At 46.1% G+C, this 16,591-nt stretch overlaps 1 protein-coding gene and 1 long non-coding RNA gene across 10 annotated transcripts in view; one reads left to right on the top strand and one right to left on the bottom strand.

The window, feature by feature from the left end:
- LOC104914304 (uncharacterized) overlaps positions 1-16,591 on the top strand; it is a 187,812-nt gene that overhangs the window by 111,628 nt on the left and 59,593 nt on the right. The gene's annotated exons all lie outside the window — the stretch shown is intronic.
- On the bottom strand, positions 7,346-15,950 carry LOC146542802 (uncharacterized). Its single transcript, XR_014879635.1, has 2 exons — positions 15,745-15,950; positions 7,346-13,600 (listed from the first exon to the last, which is right to left on the bottom strand). It is a non-coding gene; the product is annotated as an uncharacterized LOC146542802 (long non-coding RNA).

Here is a 16,591-nt window from a genome sequence, read left to right as displayed (position 1 = left end):
TGAAGTCAAAAAATCTGCTGACAGAATGTAGTGTCAGGCATCTGGGGAGATGTCTAATTAATTATTATAATTGACATCCACACCAGATGTCTGATATATGATGGTCTCTTTGTTGATAAAAGGTTTCGGTAATTCAGTTTGAACAGCACTTTCAGAACAATATGTTTTCCATTTAGGTCACAGGGAAAAAAAAGAAAAAAAAAAAAAAAAGATTTATTTTTTTCAGGAAATTGAATTCTGTCGGATGGCAGCATTCTTTCTTCTTGCCTTCCCACACCTCTAAGCAGCCTTGAAAATGCATGGGATGAAGGGTGCAATGGAACAGCATTCATCACCGTGTTGACCACTGATCAAAAGCACTTAGCTGGGAAGTGCAGGATCTGCCATCCTCCTTTATTCTCTGTAGTCACAAAGCAAAGTAGCTGATCTGACATCTGTAAAATAATAATAATAATAAAAAAGTGGAAACCTCAATCAAAGAGCAGTTCTCTGATGGAAAGCCGATAGATTCAGTTATTGTAGAGGGTCAACAGCTTTTGAGTTCTGTCAAGTCTTTATAATGGTTCTAGAGCAGCTTGCATTGAAAGGGAACAAAGCATATGGTAACCTGAACCTTTGGGCCCCAAATTCAAACCAGCTCTCGGCCCAGAAAGTTTCAGTAGTGTGAAATAGCTTGTCTGGCTTTCTGCCTTTGTGATTCACATTCTTCTGTACATCCTTGCTTTCCTTTTTGGCTTGGGCCTGCTGAGCAAAGCTCTTCTTACGGTGTGTTCACTCTGGATAGAAGAACAAATGGGTCAGAAAATTCCACTTTATGGGCTTTCCAGAGCATCTGATGGATCCCAGAGGCTCCATCTCACGCAGCCTGTTGCATCAGCAGGGCTCACATGGTGCTCAGTTCATGCTTATGTTTCGTGAGCTGGTGGGACCATCATTAGTCATAGAATCATATTATGGAATCATAGAATGGCCTGGGTTGGAAAGGACCACAATGATCATCTAGTTTCAACCCCTTCTATGTGCATCACCACACCAGGCTGCCCAGAGCCACCCTCAGAAGCTGCCTTTGGCTCAGATGACCTAAAGAGAGCAGAGAGAGCACCTGCTTTTTTCCATCAATTTGAACTGCTGCTTTATTTTACAGCCTTACAATAACTCTGTGAGTTCTGATGAAGAAAGTTCTGCCTGTGTTTGTGCCAGACGTGAGTCAGCACTGAAGCACACTGTCAGGACAACACAGACCTGCATTCAGACCAATAAGCACTACTCAGTTTTGAATCCATATTAGTGAAAGCAGCTTACAGGATGCTTACTTCAGTGGAAAGTCTCTCTAAAGTAAAACAAAGCTGTATGCTGCCAAGCCAGTTATTCTGTGCCCAATTGTGGGCACGCTGCTTAGTGATCCCCATCATCTGGTGGACTTTACCTAAGGTTGCTGTAAGAGTGGGGCATTGTCAGCTGAGTGCTTGCAATACATTTTGAGCCATTTAAGTCATCTGCTCTCAGCTCCAAATTGCAGCTGCCTTAGCTGGGACATTGTCTCTGACATCCATTTTGGTGCAAAGTATGACAGATTGACTTAAATTGCCTGTTAAAATCCTTGCTCTAGAAGTAACCAAATACACTGCAGATATTTCAAGGTTTTTTGATGCCAAAAGAAGCAGATAGGCACTAGTCAGCATTTCAAAGTCTGAAGTGCTAATTTGCATCCTAGATACCCAATTTCCTTCCCAGATGTGGCTTGCAGGTGCAGGGGTATGCAGGCAGCTGACCTTCCATAGGCACCGTAACTCAAAATGATGCTAAGGGCAATTGAGGCTGTTGGAATGAGGCTTTGTTTTACATTTCTTCAATCTGAAATCTAAATGTCCTCTCTTAGCTCTTTCTGAAGAGTCCCTTCACTGTTACCGAAGAAGTTTGTCATTATTACGCTGTACAGTTACATATATTATCTCCCATACCCTGTAGGAGTTAAGTGCCTCAATAACTTTGCCTGCGTGTCCCTGAAGGTTTGCATCTCTTCTGGAAATGGGGCACAGGGGGAATGGTCTTAAACTGAGACAGGGGAGGTTTAGGTTGGATATTAGGAGGAATTTTTTCACCCAGAAGGTGGTGAGGCACTGGTTGCCCAAAGAGGCTGTGGATGCCCCATCCCTGCAGGCATTCAAGGCCAGGCTGGATGTGGCTCTGGGCAGCCTGGGCTGCTGGTTGGTGACCTGCACATAGCAGGGGGTTGGAACTGGATGAGCATTGTGCTCCTTTGCAACCCAGGCCATTCTATGATTCAATGACTCATAGGCATCTGTACTGCTTAAACCTCATGTATGTATTTTAGAGTGGGCCAAACTAAGGCAAAGCTTAACTTGAAAACAAATCTCTAACATGAAACCAAAAGAAGAATTAACATCTCCCCCAGCACGAAGATGCTGAATTTCCAGTTGAAGCACCAGCTTTATGCTGAGTTACTGGCATGCCTTTTTGTTTTATGGATATCCTTACTTGCTTAACGGAAGAAAGGAAGATGAAGTACTTGCATGGAGATGTATTCTCTTCTCTTCTGTTGGAAGTGATTTGAAACCTTTCACTCCTGTGATGTTAATGTCACTTTTAATATTGCAAATTCACTAAGATGCCAAGTGAACAGCATTTAAATAATACCTTTACCAGACTGATGTGTGTGTCTGTGCTTGGGTGAGGGTGGTTGTGGGTTTCCTGCTAGCATCCCTGCAAACTGTGCAGCCTGCAGCCTCTTACTTTAATTTCTGATATAAATGTAAATGGTAATTTTAACATTTTAGATACTAACTTGATTTCATCTGATTTTGGCAAGGCACGTGCCATGTATTTTACAATTTAAAAATCAGGTTTGAAAATGTCAGCTTTTACAGAGCAGGCGGGTTGTGTCATTTACAGCACACCAAAGGCACAGGCAGATAAGGCAAAGTGGGGCTAAGGAGGCATTTAGGGATTATTTGCATCAGAGAAGGCAGCTGAGAGGGAACAGCTAAACTATAGGGAAACTGGATGCCTTAATGTGAATTTCTGAATGAAGTGCTGTTAAACAGCATCTGATGCTGCAGCTGAGTTGCACCTTGCCCACTAGCTCTGCTGGATGTTTAATACGAGGATGCAGCACCTGATGTTAAGCTTGCAGCCCTGATCTCTTCCAGCAATGCCAGATGCCCACCTGCACTGCCAGTTAAGCACGATCTGACCCCATTCCCCATCACAAATCTCTGATAACATGCAAATGAAGAGTGATTTCCTGAGCTCTCCCAAGCACTGAAATATCAGCACTGGAACAGGTTGCCCAAGGAGGTTGTGGATCCCCATCCCTGGAGGCATTCAAGGCCAGGCTGGATGTGGCTCTGGGCAGCCTGGGCTGCTGGTTGGCCACCCTGCACATAGCAGGGGGTTGGAACTGGATGAGCACTGTGGGCCTTTTCAATCCAGGCCATTCTATGATTCATTCTGTGATTCTATGAATGCAGAGCCTTATTTGTTCAAATGGTGCTTCAGAGGAGAGGAAGAGCATCCTGAGACCCATGTGGGTGGGATGGGAAACGTGTGGCACCGCAGTACCGTCCCCCATCCTCACACCTCACTGATGCCGAACTGGTTGCACTGCAAGTAATGAACACCAAGAAAAGGACCAGCAGAGTTTCCAAGAGCTACAAAAAGGCACAGAGAGCTCATTTCTAAGCACGGGTGCAAAGTCTCCGTGTCAGACAGCCACTCCTGTGGACTTGTGGCATACAGGCTGCTAATTAAGAAACCAGAGGCCTGAAATCACTTGCTTTTATCTTGCAGTTTTTCTCTTGTAAGGATCTCCTGGGGTTCAGCTAGTCAGCACATTGAGGGGATTAGAAAGCACTGGGGATACCTTCAGAAATACCAGGGAGGTAATTAAAGTGTGCAAGGGGAGCTGGCCGGAGAAACAGTGTCACAAACACACATAGATGCTCAAAGGCACTGCCAGAAAATGCAAGGCAAGGAGAAAGGCACAGCTTTAAAGAGAGGCCGAGGAAATAGCAGAGACAGAGAGACCACCTGCAAGCAGTAAGAATTATTAGCATTTTCCCTCTGGATTTTGCCCACAGGGACAGCGTTTGACCATTATGGAAATCTTTCCTTAAACAACAGGAATTGCTCGCTCACTTCCAGTCATTAGCAGCTTCATTTCTCACACCGAGATGCTGTGTGAGCATACAAGGCAGTGGGAGCTGCTAATGCTGCCTTCCCTTTGCTTGCTGCACACTTCTCATTATGGGATCCTGCTCTGCATAGCTTGTTAGAGCACCGGAAAATCCGAAAATGTTTGGGCTCATTGTTTCCTTGATATTTGTTTGCAACAGGAAACAAATTGGAGTAAAAAGTACAAAGTACAATTGGCTACCTCTGAAAAGAAGTAAGAGGAAAATAAATTGGTTTGCTGCTTTATAGGGCAATCTGCCATGATTCATGGAGTAGCTGTTGCAGTTTGGAAAAGGAACCTGCAATTTGGAGGCAGAATCTCCTTTGTAGCAAAGATTTGACTCTGCCATTCACTGGGCTTCCACTGAGCTGTAAGCCAGAAAGAAATCCCAATTCTCGTGGCCATTGTGCAGGCTGGATCTGCTGCAGCCTCGTCTGCTGCACTGATGTGGAAGAGCCAGGCTTCAATCGGAGGAAGCGGGGCTTGGGAGCCCACAGAGGTTTCTGAGACCTTCTCAAGTTGGCAGCAATCCCATAGGCTGGACAGGAGACCTCTGATATCCCTTCCCACCACTGCCTCTAGCATTTTATTTATCAAATAGCCGAGTCCTCCTGCTATTGTCTCTTATCTCTGGGGGCCAGTCTGCCAAAAAGATAAACGGCCTGGCAGCGCTGCGAGCCGCTGCTTTTGTCCAAGTGCAGGAGCATGATGGAACTGCTGGAGGCTTTCAAAAGGTGATGGGGGAAGGAAGGAAGGAATGTTGAGAGCTATGTAAAAGCTTATTGTTCGTGCAAACAGAAGATAAACTGGAGGCAGCAACAAGGGTGCGACCCTCTTCTTCACACACTTGGAGCATTGCAGGAACCACAAATGGGTCTTAAAGTGGTCTCCAGCCCTGTGCTGGCAGTGCCTGTAAGTGGGACTCAGCCTCAGGGAGCAGAGGGGCTCACAAAATCCATCCCTCCGTGCAGAGGGTCCTGGCAGCAGGGCTGGTGGAGAGCCAGTAGCAGCAGCAGGGTAGTGAAGCAAACCAAATTTGAGAGGAAGGGTTTGTTTTGGAGAGGCTGAGAGAAAACAGCAATCGCAGCAGTTAGAGAAGTAAAAAAAAAACAAGCCCTCTGTGATTTTTTTTGTGAGAGAAGCAGTCACATCTGAGCACATGCCTGGCAATGGGCTGTCTGGTGGGAGTGATGGAGAGAGGGGAGAACAAGGCTTGATGAGATTTCGTGAGCAAAGTAAATACTTGAAAGCAGGCACTTGGCAGGAGGGCTGCAATGAGTGGGATATGGGGAGGTGCTCTCCAAACACACTCCACCTTAGCAGGGAGAGGATCTGCTCGGAACAAACCCATGGAATTGCATAAATTCAGGGAAAGTGAAACTTTCTGGGTCAACTTTTGAAAATAATTTTGGCCAAAAATTTAAAAAAATTGGAAAGGGTTGAGATGGCAAGATTCTCCAGCCTGCCATTTCCTAACTGGAACATTCTGACTGTTTCAAAACACCATTTGCAGTTTGAAATGGGCTTAGAGGTTTGAAGAGTAACAGTAATGACACAGTTCACACTAAAATGAAGAGGTTTTGTTTTGGGCCAGGCAAACACCCACGGTCAGCTTGAACCTTTAGGTGGCTGAGAGCTGGGAAAGGTATGGATCCATAGCCAGAAAACATCCATTTGGAGCAAGACCCTGAATTAACTATTTTTGCCCCCTGAAATTTTGCCACAGAATACTGAGGGTTTCAAAAGCAAGTAGGCAGAGAAATGGGGAATGAATCATGAAGGGCTGTTAAGTACAAAGACACTGAGAGGCAACTCCAAGCTGAAAATGCTGGGAACAATAGCAAATCAAAGTGCTCACCGTTACTGTGCCGTCTCTTGGTGTCCTCATTATCCACTTTGAAGAAGGAAACATGGGTTTCCTACACTTCAGGTATGACCTGTAATAGCAGCTCTTGAATATTATAAACTAAAACCAAAAAATGTTCTTGTTTTATTCCTTTTTTTCCCAAGCCCAAGCTGAGTCAGTTCTGCTGCTTTCTCAGCTCCTGCCAGTATCAGCCCTAGTTCCCACTGACCTTGCTTGTTAGCCTCACTGTTCCATTAAGGTTTCATCTCTTACAGCACAACTTCTACAGATAGATAAATTAATTTTTCTCCCATCTCCTTTTCTGTCACCCCACTGCCAGCATTGTAAGTTATGGGCCATCTCTGGTAGGTGCAGGTGCTGCTGGAGCAGCCCACACCTCAGCAGTGTTTGGGGAGCAGTAGTGCACTACAGAGGAGAAATGTTAGTATGAGAATCCCAGCTTCTGCTGAATTTTGATCCATCCAGGGCTGTTTTCCAAATCCCTACATTGGCTTTTTTGGCCCCAAACTCTCCCTAAACTGTCATCTACATCTCCTAAAGGAATGGTGAGTTCTTTGGTTCAGCAGCCAAGCAAATGATGCAGAAAGATAAATGCAGTTCAGAGGAAATTAAATATATTTCCTGTGGTTATTAGCAAAATACACAAAAACTTACTTTGCATCAAGATAAACATGATGTTTGACCCAAAATGTTATGCTCTGCCGTGCTGGTAGCTTACTTATCCCTTTTCTTTAAACTCTCCATTTTTGTTGGCAACATAAGACATTCTTTCAGCAAATGCTGCCTTTTACCTGCACCTCACCTGCACCCTGCACCCCACACCTGCATCCTACACCCCACAACCTGCACCCTGCTCTCATTGCAGCTCACCTCCCAGCATCTCACGCTGCTCACCCAGGTATGCGGACCCACTGCCAGCTGAGATACAGCACATCATCTAAAGCTGTTATCTCCCATCTTCCTAGACTTCAAGACCTCATTTGCTGATGACAGTAAGTGAATGAAAAGCTGTATTTGTCCCTTTTGTTAAGATGAAATCAATGTCAAACTGTGTAGCTAGCGTGGTCAGGTGGAAAGGGGATGGCAAACCCAGGGAGGTGTCATTCTCCTGCCTTTGTGTCAGGCTGCAGTGAAACTCTGGAAGGGTTTTGATGAGGACAGATGTCCCATTGAGGTGCTCTGAGTTTGGGGCTCCGGTGCTGGGAGGAGCTGCATGGCTCAGTGCTCCCATGGGTCTGGCTTAGGCTGAGGGCTGTATTGACCCTGCAATGAACACCAACACCAAGTGGATTGTGACTTTATTTCCTGTGCCTACAAATTTCTTTGTTTCAGGCTCTTCCAGTACACAGAGCATAGAAATTACAGTATGGTGGGTTACACAGTTTGTCCCCGTGCTTCCCCAGCACTAAAGGATTGTGTAGAAGGAATTGTGTAATTCCAGTCCTCCAAGGAAGCTGCAATTCAGTATTGTTTCGGCACCTGTTATTCCAAGCAAACTTTTCATTACATTGTAATTCCAGCAAGTGTGGTCAAAATGTGGTGGTACAACAAAATATTGTAGCATTACAAGTAATAGGGTTGCAAAATAATGTTCTCAACACCCTAAACTTAATGCACAGCTACGGTAAATTCAGTTGGTATGCTACCCATCACAGGCTAAATTGCTGGGGTTTGGGAAGTGATACCAAGAGGCTCCCGAGCAGCCAGAAAGTGCTGTGTTTTTCCATGCACAGAATGGAGCAGATGTCTTCAGCAGTGAAATTCTCCCCATGCTGACAGCAGCACAGCCAGTGCTCAGTGCTGGGATGTGGAGAGAGCTGGAAATCTTCTGTTTCAGGTCAGAGTAAAGGCGTGCTATGAAAACAGTGTGTGTGATGTGATCCTTCCCCAGAATGCGATCCTGGTGGCTGTAACTCAGACCATGGGGACATCCTGAGACAGTTGTGTGGTCGTTGCATTTCATAAACCTCGATCACGTTTCTTATTCCATTAATTCACCAATAGCTCTTTGAACCTGAATGTATCCACATCCACAGTTTCTTGCTTTTACTTCCCAACCAGGGCAAAATCAGCCCTTCAGAATTAGAGGTCTTCCAGCCCCCCTCATGTATGTGTTTGTAGGGACGAGTTGGGAAGGACACGAAATTCAATGGAGAGGCAAATGAGCCTGCAGGTGGATGTGCAGGTAATGGGTGGAGAACCTCTGCATCACGGAGGTGGTTGTTAAAATGCCCCCAGGGGCTGGGTTTAAAAAGAGACCCTCGGAAGGGTGAGGAAGGGCAAAATCCATCAAGGGAAGCTGATAGGACAGAGAATAGTCAGATTATCTGCGGGAACAGGGGGAACAAGGTTTGATAACAATCAGAGCATTTGCAATATCTCAGAGGATTAGAAACATCAGTCAAAGCCAAGGCAGGGAGGCATCTGTAAAAATCAAGTTAGAAGGAAGTAAAATAAAATAGAAAGGAATAAAAGTAGACAGGGACTACTCTAGAGGAGTTTGCTAAGTGCTTTCATTGACTTCCACATAGAATCATGAACAGAGTCCAAAGTCTGTACGCTTTGAGAAGCCATTTCCTTACAGAAGCACAAATAGCAATGAAGAGAGGCTATTCTGAGCAGCACTTGTCACTGTTTTCATTCAAAGTTGCAGCAGTGAATTGTGCCAGGAGGGTTTTTTCAGGCTGGCTAATTCTGTTGGCTCTGTCCTTCCAGGTATCCAGCTCAATTTCAGTCTGTGAAACCGTTTAAGAAATTGAAAAGCTTTTGGTTCTTAAAAAAGGCAGTAATACAAGTATGAAGAAATAAAATTTGGGAGTGGATGTAATAGCATTCCTACAGGCGTTCGAGCAAAGAAAAATCTTGCTGGTGAAATCTACCCCTGCTCGAGCAGTTCAGGCTTAAATGGGATATAATTAGGTAGAGCAATTGTGCTGCCATTCATCCCCAGATTGGACTTGGCCATTAACAGGACATGGGGCCACTGAAAACTGTGTTTCACAGACAGAATTGGGTTTTTATGGCCAACCACCTTTAGGAGAAAATATTACTATTTCAGCTGAAATCCCCACTAATTCTGTCCAGGAGCACAAATACTACTCAGAATAGTCAGCGCTGGCTTGCGTGGAGTGCAGAGGAGCTGATATCCTGCATGTCCTGATATTCATGTATTTACATAAATAACCATGTATACAGTAGGCAGCCCAGGTTTCTCAGACACTCTTCACCCATCCGCGGCTGATGTCACATAAGCTGAGTGCTGTGCTGGGTTGGCTCTGAGTCCCTCCACCCCATTGGAAGGAATACACACCAACACGTGCACACACACACAGCATTGTCTGCTGGGGATTTGAGTTTGATTTCTACCTGTTTGCTTTAATATAAAGTAAAAGGTCATTTTAGAGTAACATTCTGCAGTATTCACTGTTTATTCTCAGTTGGAGTTGCAGCGTCTCTCTTATCTGACATTTCCACTACAAATTAAGTTCCTCGGACGCCTTTTTTGGATGCAAAGTGATTAATATCTAACACGACTCTGGGATATAATAAGCTCTGCCTGTCATTCCTGCATCTCTGCTGCTGTGGTGTTTGTGCAGTGCTCCCAGGGGCAGCTCTGTTGCAGGGCAGGCACTCCTCGCCTTTTTTACTTGTTGGAAGGAGATGCATGGAATTCAGAACTCAGAGCTTGCCTCCTTTGTTTTAAACTGCCTTCGCCTTTAGAAACATCCTGCTCTCCAGCACCTGAGTATAGACCTTAGGATCAGAGCAATAGTATGCAGTAAATACCTCCTGCTCCTCATTTCCTCCCCCTGTGCTCTGCACATCCCCTGCGCTTGTCCCTGAGTTCTATCACATTTCTCTGATTGTGGCCAGGGGGCTGAAATAAAGGAAACACCTAAAAATGGGGATTCTGCATAAGTAAGCTTCCTGAAAACAGGAAGAAATGGTTCCAGGCTCGGAGGACAGAGAAGAAGAGGAGAACACCAGCAGCACATGCAATCAGCGTGAGGGGCAGCAGCCCCCTGAGCTCTGCAGCTAGGAGATGGGAGAACTTGCAACCAGTTTTAGGAAACATACGGAATCAGCAGCTTCAAATGCACTTTACTGCCATTAATCTTGTTGAAATGGCACTGGGACAGCCCTCCCATCCTGCTCGGGATGGGGTAGGGCAGGATGTGCTGCTGAGGATGCTTCTGCCCTCTCTTTTTGCTCATCTGCAGCCTGGATCCTGGTGGCACTGGAAGGAGGACACACTGGGTAGGGCAGTCGTGTGCTGAAGGCTGAATCGTGCTGCTCAGGGAGGAATGACTGTTTCTCTCCAAACCCAGAGCTGGGAGTGAGGTCACACTGCACAGCCACCAATGGCAGGCAATGTGGTTAGAACCAGAACATTTCCAAGCTGTGATTTTTAGGTCAAAAATACAGTTCTGTTCAAAGCAAGCACTTTGCTGGGAAGATCCCAGTGTTAACAATGATTTCTGTGAGCGAAAATCATGATGTTCAGTATTGCCCTTCTCACCTCTTTTCATGGAGTTTTTGCATTAGGATTCACCTCCCCAGCAGTGTGATGCCAGATCCATCACCCATGGCACTGTGGCTCATCAGTGTTGGGTCGTTGGTGGCTTCTGGAGCAAAATCAGTGTGCTGTCAGGTTGGAGGAGATACAGTCCCAGGATACAGTGGAGCTGAGAGGAGGTTTGGGGCTCCATCTTTGAAATGGGTAACACTGCTGGAACCAGAGGAGGGAAGGGAGCACAGGAATTAAAGAGTACTGCAAGGAGAGGGTTACTGGAAATGTTGGTAGGAGCTGATGGGAAAGAGTTTTGCCAGAAAATGACTTCAGAGAGTTCTTCAGGCACAGTTGGTGCCCTGTGTTGGAGTGCAGGATGATGCAAATGCAGCAGCACTATTTTGTCTGGCTGGAGACAGATGTAGGTGGCATTTTTCTATTCTTTCTTCTTCTTTCCCTTCCCCTTCCCTTTCCTTTTTTCCCCTTTCCCTTCCTCTTTCCTTGCCCTTTTTTTTTCCTTTTAGAGGGAATTGGAGTCTTTCTACTAAATAAATGAGGGTCTGCCTAATGAGGGGAGATTCAGAGAAGCTCATCAAGACTAATTCTAAAAATGGATAAATGAAAGCATATTAAACAACCTATATAGACACACTATTTGGAATTAAAGGGTCTGTAATTAAGTTTTACTTAATTCACTTTTGAAGTGACTTGAGCCAAATTGAATTAAGGCCACTTTAATTTTAAATGAAAGTATCCAGACCTGCGTTTAATGTAATTTAACTAATCCACTTGCAATTCACACCACTAGTTAATTTTGGATTAATTTCCCCTCGTAAGCAAGCGCTTCAGCAGGCCATAAGAGTGGAACTTTGTTTTCCTTTTTCCATCTAGAGAGGGAGCCACAGAACTTCTTTCACAAAAAAAAAGAAAGAAAGAAAGAAATAGCAAGCATCCTTCTGCTCTGTGCAGCTGAACCCCTTTTTGTGCAGGGGAGAAGCCTCCATTGCCATCCCCAGCTGCAATCAGACAGAATCCCTTCTGCAGGACTTTCAGACCCACCTCTGAGATAAAGTTACCTATGGGGCACATATAATTTGGCAGCAGATCCTGGGAAGGCAGCCTGGATTGAGGGGAAGGATCCAGACTGGCAAAGGGAAGCAGGGCAGATCGCAGTGGGCTTTGGCAAAGCTTAGGAGAAATGCTGCATGCTGCGACTGGAAAGGTGGGACTGGAAAGGCTCCAGCTGGTGAGCTGTGTGTGATTAATGCCATTTACAAAGCTGCATGGGTCAGTTCAGGTGCCCTGAGCTGCAGCAGCAGTATGAGGTGATGGTGTTTCCCCAGGGTAATTAAAACAAAAGATTTCTTTGGAGCTTCTGACACCAACAAGCTGTTAATAGAACGGGCAGCAAACAAACAAGCAATTGTAGGGCTGGAAGTGATGTCAAGCATAGGGAGAGAGAAAGTGTTTGTAGTGGGGAGAGAAGGTCAGCACAGCTGTTGCAGACACCCAAATCGTGCTGCTTCTGAGCTGCACCAAGTGAAGTTGCATCCATCCCAAGGCTCCTCAGGGTGTAAGTAACCCTTAGGGGCACCCAAAGCCCTGGCAGCTCGTGTTTCCCCCAGAGAAGGGCTCTGCTCCCATTTGTCATAGCTGTGATAACTGCTATTACTGCAGCATACGTTGGGCGTTGTCTGTTCATGCAGGCTTTGAAAAAAGAAGACAAATCAAGAGCAAATGAGTTGCTTCTTTTTTGGACTTTGGGTGTCAGGCAGCTTGCCCTGTCCCCCAGGGACTTCTCAATCCGTGCTTCCATTGGGATGTGTCCCCATAACCCCCCTCATTTAGCACCTTGCACTTGCCCAAAGCACCAGCAGGATCCGTGCATCGTGGTGGCACGGCGGAGCGAGCAATGCATGGCAGCATCACGTTTCCTGGTGTCAGGTGTTCACTTCAGCAGGAACAGAGCCAGCAGCTCAGCTCAGATGTTTGCCATCAGAATCAGAGCTTTTAAGGGTTTGAATCCAGAAGCAGGCTTTCTTCTCAGCCACAAGCCAGAGCAGTTTGAGAAATCCTGCCTGGGAGGTGTGCTTGGCTCCCGGCCGCCTCCACCCTTCCCTGCAGCAAATTTGATTTCCTAAATCAAACTACACTTCCCAGAAGGCTCCATCCCAGTGCCCGCAGGCAGCCCCTGGCCGGGGCAGTCAGCATTCTGCTCTTCAGATATCTGCCTTTTTCCAGCAAGATGATGGAAAAGGCACATTCTGTAAAAGTTCCATTTAATCAAAAGACAATCGATTCTTATGGGAAAAGAAAAGAAAAGAAAAAAAAAAAGAAAAAAAACTGACTCGAGGCAGAATATTTTCAATGAGCGTAATGATAACAACCCTGCAGCCCCCTGTGTGTGGCTCCCTGCCTCTCACGTGCACAGCGACCAGGTGGGAGCTCCTGCTGTCAGCAGTTTGGTTCATTTGTGACCCACCACCTCTTTTCAAATAAATTCCCATTGAATTATCTGAAGTGAACAGAGAGCAAGGGGGGAAAGGAATTCAGGCTTGGAGGATAATACAGAAGTTATTTCAGCTGGAAGATCGAGTGCATTGCATTCATTTAAAAATCATTTAAAATGGTGAAAGAGGTGTTCTGAACTCAGTAGGAAGCTGATGGCTGATTTGAATTCGCATTCACACACCTTTTTACAACAGGAGACTCTCTGGGAAATAACAGCCCCAGTGAGGTGTGCTGGGATGCAGCGGGTGGCACATATTCGAGCATAGTAGAGGTGAGGTCGTCCTGCTGTCCGTCCTGCTGTCCATCCCAATGTCCATCCCAATGTCTGTCCTCTTGGATGCCAGCCCTCACCATAGGCACGGTGCTTGGAGCAGGGAGATGCCCAGAAGGATGCAGTGCCCCAACACATTTACCAGTGTGGGTCAGCATCCCTTCGTCCTCCAACCTGTGACACAGATCCGGTTCTGTGATCAACTTGAGCTCTCTGGATACAAATGACTCCTAATGGCAAACATTCCTGAAGGTAGTTTAAAAAGAAAACATAAATAATTTGGTTTGTTTCGTACTGTAGATTACTCACTCTGCTTATATATACAGCTATACATGTTTCTGTTCCTTTATAAGATTCATTTCATTTTTAAGTGCATGGGAGAAGAGCCCAGAGTTCAGCTCTACATCTCGTGTTATTGATGGGTTTTTACGAGTAAATAAGTGTATGCTATTATGATTTCATCTTCTGTGCTCGGAGTGTGCATTGCTCCAGAGAGCTGCCGTGTTTATACCCCTCACAGATACATCTTTGTTTTCATTGTGTCTTCTCCATCTCACAGCACACCGAGGATTAATACCCAAACCCTATAAGGCAGTGTGCTTTCACCCTTTATCTGTCACACACCGAAAAGTAGAGCAGTAAAGTTCCCCTTGCTCTTCAGTTGTTGCACGCAAAGTGGGCAGCAGTGTGGGCTGGGAGATGGGCAGCGTCCTCACGGGTCTCCAGGCTGCAGCAGGAGTGATCCGGGCTGTGCAGAACCTCTGTTCTGTGCTGTACTGTGAATGTGAGGTTCCTGGTAACAGAAGGCATCTTTGATGTGTGAATCCAAACCTCAAATGTCTATTCTTTGTTTATAAACTTAAATAAATGAGTTTGTGCTGCGGTTGCTGTGTGTAAGATGGGCATTGTGGAGCCTTGCAGCTCATCAGGGCTTTCGGTGGGGTTTGGATGTCGGCATCAAATGGGGTATGTAAGCAGATAACACGGGGAGAAAATGCAAGCCCCAGCTGTTTTTTTTTTTAGGTTTTGAAAGAAAAGAATGCCTGCAGCTTAGGAATAAGTCAAAGTTAGTAGCGTTTTCTGTGAGCTTGGATTCCTGGGGGGGGTGTGGGGGGGGGAGAGAAGGGGAGGGGAGAGAGTTGGAGTGAATTTTACATAAAGTTTGTCTGGAAAAATTCCAATCTGCAGGAGAAAATGGAACTCAGCAAAGGTACCAACGCCGGTGAGTCAAACCCCGGGCGTTCAAAGCTGCTGAGGGGAGCTGGACAGCAGAGCCCACATTAATTTTAATAAGGATCAGCCATTCGGGTGCTGTAAGTGATAGCAGGGGCTATCAAGCTCGAAAGCTGTACAAGCCCCAGCCAAGCGGCACCGCGCTTCTGCAGCGCCCTGACAGCTCGGAATCCGCCGCACGCATCCGCACCCGCAGCATCCCTGCAGCTGTACAGGTGTCATGGGAGCACTGCTCAGCCTGCACGTTCCGAGGTGTTTTTCTGCCTATCAGAAAGCGGGAATTATCTACAAAGTGTGTGTTCGGGTGGCGAAGTGAAGGCTATAAACATGCAAATTCCACTTCAGTAAGTTTTTATGCTGATTGCTAGACCTCTTTTTCGAGCAGCATATAGCTTGATGCTTAGGAATTCCTTAATGAGCGAGCTTCAACGCAGTGTTTGTGGCAGTGCTGAGAGGTGCTCTGTTATCAGTGGATGAAACTCGGGTTTAGAGCTTCTGCTCGTTTCTGAATTCAGCCTTTTAACTCAGACTTGTGCAAGCAATTAAAACATCGATGAGAGCAATACTTCTGTAAGAACCCCGCGTTGCCACAGTCATCTCAAAGTGAGATTTCCTAATGGAATACTGTGAGAACTGTGGTTTTCTAGGCTTTATTTTTGCACTGACCTCAGACTGTCACAGGGCTGCAGTTGGGGACTCAGCAGAGCTCAGCCACGTCCCTCAGCGCCTGGGTGCAGCAGACAGCTGGGTGTGACGGCTGTTAGACTTTCCCTTGTAGATGAAAATGCAAAATGGGGAGATAGCAGCCAGTGAGCAGAGATCACTGAAGGTTTTCAAGCCCCGCAGTGCTCAGCACCCAAGAGCCACTTGAACGTTTAATGAAGGCTCTGGTTAGCTGTTAAATGCAGTTCAGACCTTCTTGGGATTAACTCTCCACTTTTCTCAAATGAAAATATGGATATGATTTAGTGAAAGTAAAAGCAATGAGAATACATCTGAGCAGTGAGAATAGCCACAGTGACACAGCCTTGGTGTCCATGGGGACAGCCCTGGGCTGCAGATCAGAGCACTTGTGCCAGCCCTGCCCATTGCAGCTGTGACAAGAGCCCTGGGCATTTACTCCTCCTCATTTAATAGAGTCACCCATGCGAGCTCACCTCTCAGCTGGAGACTGCAACCAGTGACATGTTCAGTCAGTTGGGGATCCTCTGGTTCTCCAAGGCTTGCTGGAGCTCACGAGGGTATTGCAGCCAAGCAATGGCTGCTGAGCACCACGTGGCTCCTCAGGAGGTCTGAGCAAGGAAAGCATTGAGAGCTGGTGGAGCTCAGCCCAAGGAGAGCCTGATCCTGGTCAGGGTGAGCTGCACAAGGTCAGACTGAAGCTGCAGCCAAGGAAACAGCTGAGCTGTGTTTCTCAAGTCCTAAATGAACCTTAACAAACAGAGCATCTTTCCAATTGCTGACACTTGGGACAGGTTCTGTGGCACAAACTGCTCCAGCAGTTTGTCTGATGCTGCACTTACTGGAAAGCCACTTTTCTTGCCAAAATTTCTCTGCTTGGATGTCAGCGCTCGTTTGCCAAGCAGTGTTGCCTTTAGATGTTGTTCATATACTTATCAAAGTCATTCTCCCCCGAGCTTTCAATCAGATAGCCCTGTGCTGAGCAAACAGGAGGAGACACTCCTTAAGTCCTCAATTACATTTCTTTTCTCCTCTTCAATTCCAGCACAGACAAGAGGTGATAATACTGAATCTTTCAAATATTTGATATACAAAGAGAAGAGCTTGTTAAAACGAGACCAATTAATGCATTTTTAATCCACATTTAAACACATGCAAAGATCCTGAATGCTAATGCTGTCATTTGAATTCCAGGCGGGGAGGGCTGGCGCACGAGGCTGCATATCTTCCAGTCTCTGCTTTCCTGCCTTGCTTGAATCAGACAAGGTCGACCAGGCATTGCTGCTTATAAGAAAAAGGTGCATTGAGGCTCCCTCCAATTTT

This window comes from Meleagris gallopavo, chromosome 25 (genome assembly GCF_905368555.1).
Source record: "Meleagris gallopavo chromosome 25, MGAL_WU_HG_1.1, whole genome shotgun sequence".
NCBI lineage: Eukaryota > Metazoa > Chordata > Aves > Galliformes > Phasianidae > Meleagris > Meleagris gallopavo.
The sequence above is the reverse complement of the archived record's forward strand: the minus strand, read 5'-3'. Positions and strand labels throughout refer to the sequence as shown.